The sequence below is a fragment of the Passer montanus genome, unplaced genomic scaffold, assembly GCF_014805655.1.
Source record: "Passer montanus isolate IOZ18808 unplaced genomic scaffold, ASM1480565v1 scaffold121, whole genome shotgun sequence".
In the NCBI taxonomy this organism is placed as follows: domain Eukaryota; kingdom Metazoa; phylum Chordata; class Aves; order Passeriformes; family Passeridae; genus Passer; species Passer montanus.
The window spans coordinates 573,648-578,867 of record NW_024358834.1 but is presented as its reverse complement, the minus strand read 5'-3'; positions in this window follow the sequence as shown (position 1 = coordinate 578,867).

Below are 5,220 nucleotides of genomic sequence, written 5' to 3'. Positions count from 1 at the left end.
CCCCACCCCCATGTGTCTATGTCACCAGAAAAATCCTTTTGTCCTCTTGTTTTTCTCCAGCTCAGATATGTTTAGACTAGCCAACCTGCTCCTACAAATGAAAATAGAGGTTCAGGAATATTAATGTTCCTTTCCAAACCCTCGTTAAGGTCATTGAAACATGAACTACCCCATTTCCTAGACTACGGTCTTTATTTTATTCTTACTTGGCTCTGCTGTGGCAAGAAAGCTTTTCTTAACACATCCAATTGGCCAAACAATGAAGTGTTTTACATCTGCCCAGGGATGCAGCTGAGCAGTGTATCTGTTCTGGGGGCCAGTATATTCATGAGAGAAGGTCATAAGTATAGATTTTCTTTGGTTTGGATACTTTATTTTAATTCCCGTGGCTGATCACATTTGTTTATTTTTATTACACTAAGCTTCCAGTCCCAGAGAATGGGATCTGTGGTGCTAAAGACACTTTTATTATATATGAGACTTCAAGTGATAGTCTTTGCCCTGAGGAGCTCACAATAAAAATAAGCAGGCAGATAGAGAGATAAAAGACATGATTCAGCATCAGATGTAATTTGCTGTATGAAGCTGATCCAATTGTATTTGAAGGATTTATTTTACACATGAAGAAACTTAGGCACAATGAAATTAAATGACTTGCAGAAAATACCACAGAAGTCCGTGGCAAAGAAAGAACTAAACTCTGATTGCCCCATAGCTCCCAGGACAGCCCTTCTCTTTGAAGTAGAGGGAACTATTTAAGCATTAAGTGTACACAACTACACATGCTTTACACCCCAGTTTGTAGAATTTTTACTGGTCTACACAGTTCTGCCTCCCATCAGGTTTTTTTTGTGTTTTTTTTTTAATCCTTCTGCTGTGCATAAGGCTGGCACCATCTCTTCTTTGTGAGCTGTTCTTATTCAGAGATACTACTCTTGACATCTAGCACAAATGGTGCTTCAAAGAGATGTTTACTGTATAAAGACACAGAAAATACACCTAAATTTCCTATTCTGGTCAGTATATTTATATGAAAAGTATTGTGGTGATAGATCAAAATGCAGTGATTGTTGTTCCCCTTCACATGGTGATTTATAATTGTGGATTTACATCTGACTAAAAGACTGTTCAGACTGTCTGGCTTGCATGGTAATAACAACAGGCTCTCCTCAATATCCTTTTAGTAAGGCAAAGCCCCTTCACGTTAAACAATTCTATGAACACACAAAAGGAAAGTTAAAAACCTCTCACAAAATATAAAAATAATGAAGCACAATCAGTGAAATCCTAGATAATAATGACAACTTTATCCAGTGTCAGCTACAGACACTCACTGACTACAGATTTTTAAGAGAAGCATTTCTATATCTGGTAAGCAAAACAAACAACAACCAACCAAACAAAAAAAAATGAAAAAGGGAAAAGAGGCAGGGAAGAATATTCAAGAATTTCTTAATAGAATTGAGGGTCTAACAGCAGAAGAAAATTATTGACCCTGTGATAGTATGGAGTTTTATTTTACAGAAAAAAACATAGGATACTGTAGGCTCAAAACATCCTGTTCCCTTGAATAATATTTCTCAGTCTGGGAAGTATAAACATCCACGAGTCACCTTCATGTCTGTATACTATAAACAATTATCTTTGGTTCCCTTTGTTGAACCCACTAAAGGTTTTTTCCCTCAGTTGCCTGGAAAAACAAATGTACAAGGCTGAGGGCTGGTACCTCGCTGTTGTTATGAGCTGGACTATGGCATTCTCATTTAAAAAGTAAAACAACAGACTGACCTGTGAGACCTTTACTGTATAATGAATAGGATCTTAAAAACAAACTGCTTCATGGAGGAGTTTTCTGCTGGCTTCAGGACTGCAAATCTCTTCCTGTTCTGAAGTTGGTCATGGACAGGCTGTGAATGTGGTTCAGGCTTCTAGGGAAGGGAAAAGCTGTAATCCGTGCATTTCCCCAGAACTCTCCTCCCTACTTCAGTATTCCTAGAGCTTTCTTAGAACACAAGTCCTGTGAATTTGTTCTAGAATGAAATATGTCCCAGAAAGGCTGAAAACAAAGAAAGACCAAATTTGCCTCAAGTTCCTGCTGATATTCAGGACCTGAGCCATCCACACCAAGAATCCTTGCCATCTGTGACACCCTTCAGAGGAATATGCTGTGCTCTCCAGGCTGTCTCTGCACAGCAGCAAAATATCCTTTTTTTTTTTTTTTGCTGGACACACACTGCCCTTATGAGGAGATAACCTGAGTTGAGCTTTTTTGGAACTATCCATCACTGCAGTCCAAGCAATAAATCCTTATCCTTGTCCAGCAGTTTATTCCATAGTAGAAACATAGATAGTGACAGAGAAAATCACTTGGATCATCTGGTTTATCCCTTGCTGGGATAAAGATGGCTTCTTGCATTCATTGTCTTTGCAGACAATACCTCATCCAAAATTATCACCTGACCTGAAGTCTGACAGAGAAATGGAATATTACTAAAACAATCCCTGCTTGGGTGCCTGGTTTATTGCTTGTGTAGCAGCAGAGAATGAGTACAGCTTACAAGATAAAAAAGGGGTGTAAACCTTTCTCCCTCCCAAGGATACCATTCCAGGGGAGATGCTGAGGGAAGGGGAAAACAGAGCATTATGTGTCTGTGAGCAGAACTGTCCTGAGGGGGCACTAATCTGTGAGAATTGCTGGAAATCACTAGAAAAGAGTAAGTGTAGTAGTGGTATCTAGGAGGGTCCTGAAGGACTCCCCTTTCCCTAATGCAGGGGATTCTCTGAGAAAGGACAGGGAGCCTTCCCCATCTCTTCCCCCACAGCACTCCCTATAAAGGGAAGAAGTCACAAAAGCATTGATGTCTTTTCTTTTAAAATTATAAAGAGGATGATGCCTCTCAAGGCTCTGTACAGCAGCTGGAAGCCACAGTTGCTCCTTAGGACCAGACCCACTAAAACAGGATTTTGTAATGTCAGTGGTTTTTAGGGCTTCCCATGTGCCACAAGTTACAATTTCATTTCCAGAAGGTGTTTGCTTTCATAACATTCAAGGTGACTCTAGGACAAGACCTAGAGCAGTGAGAGGGAAAAGCAAGGTTTTGCCATATTTTGACTGACTGAAGGTCCAGCCTGTGGGAGACTCATCCTGTCTCTGCCACCGGGAATTGCTGTGTTCCCATCCTCCTTGGTAGAGCAGTGAGAGGGAAAAGCAAGGTTTTGCCATATTTTGACTGACTGAAGGTCCAGCCTGTCTCTGCCACCGGGAACTGCTGTGTTCCCATCCTCCTTGGCGTCCTTGAAAGGACATTTTAACAGCCAGGCAGCCTTCTGTTCTCCATGAATCCCTTGGAGCATGGACGCCAGCTCCCTTTCAGCTCATCTGGCTTCTTACTTCTATATTTGAGTCTCAGCTCTAGTCTTGAATTTGTACCTTCCTCTTGCACCCTTTTACCCCGTTGCCTCCTGCCTGTTGCCTCAACAGGGCTCCTGGACAGCTCAGATCCCTCTCTTCTTGCCTTTTTTAGATGCATGGGCTGCTGTCTCCCTGATTTTATTGAATGTATTTTGCAGCCAGGGTGGGGGCTGGGGAGGGATATGCTGGGAGCAATGTCAGAGACAGGAGCAGTTAATGCATTGGTGTCTCTCCATGGGCTGTGTGAGAGGCTCCTCAGCCTCTCCCTGCCCTCTGTCACCCTGCTTTGCCCTCCTGCTCCTTCAGCAAGGAGCACAGCCTGTCCCCTGGCTTGTGGACCAGGGCTTGTGCTGAGGGCCCAGACAGGATAAGCCATCCCTGGCATCTGCTGGAGGATGGCAAAAGCCTTTCTGTTCCTATTGCATCAACAGCTGGGTTGGGATGATCAAACTGTTAAACAATCAACTAAGAAAAAGGTGATATTTTGGCCCAAACAGGGTGGAGAAGGAGATGACAGGCTCTTGTTCTTGGGACTGACAGGAAATACAGATTTACAAATCAGTTTATTTTGCTTATGATTCACCACAGGATTTTACCTGTTGTCAGCACACATGGACAAAAGACATGGTATTTTGGTACATGGTGATACTTAGAGCAGCCACAAAATATTAGAATCCAAATCATATCCACCTATACTGTGATTATATGGCAATCTTGCATAGCAGGAGATCCTCTGTGCCATGCTCAGCCCTTGACAGAACTCTCACAAGCAATGTAAGTGATGAGCTCCTGTTTAGGAACTGACAAATTTGCGTGGATCAATGATTATTAAAAAGAAAATGTCATTAAAGAGGATAGTTTGGTGCAATATCATCCAGGAACTGTCAATCTCTCTGCTGGGAAAATTAAAATAAAGTAATCTTACAGCACATATTTCAAATATTTTGAATTTAATAATTAACTAAAAGACAGATGCAACAGCCCATTTCCAAAGTGCATTTTAGTGTCCATTAAAAACACTGATCCTCTAAAAGGCAATTACTTCATTGTAATTTTTGCTGAGGCTTGCTGGGATCTTTCATTTATTAAGTGTTTTATGAACTATTTGCTGAGTTTTGATTTTTTTAAAATGAGGGTAGCAACTAATTAAACATGAGAAACTTTATTCTGAACTTTAAAAAAAAGTCCAAATGTTTTGTTTTGACACTTATAAGAAAAAAAAGTAATTTTTGTATTGGAAATAAGTTTTAATTTTGAAGATTTCTGTTTCAATGATAAAAACTAAACACTTCAGTTGTCTTTTGGACAACTGAAGCAATTCTTCTCTTTACTGATTTTGGTTCAACCACTGAAAAGAAAAATTCTTCAGAGGCCAATTGTTCTGGCAGGAAGGGGCTCTGCAGATGTTACTTTTCACTTGTATTGTCCTGTGAAGCTGTCATGGCTCTGCTGATACAGAGTGAGGTGAAGTGCCAGTGAAATCAGCACTATTGCTACAAATAAATATTTATAGAGTACAAAGATAGGAGGTATTTTAGAAAGTTTGTCCTTTACGTCAGCAGTGCTCATGTGCATTGCTTTTAATAGTTATTGGAGGGGGTTTTTTCAATAAGTCAATGTAGAACTGTGGATTAGTTATTTTAAAAATGGTATTATTACAGATATTCTTTCTCTCATGATTTTTCAGAACTGAGACTCTAATTGCAAACCCAGGACAAGAAGAGCCAGTGGTTTCACAGAATAAAGGAGTAAACAGACCAAGGGACTGGTTACAAGTGCTGGGAGAGTACAAGGCAGAGGCTGGAAAA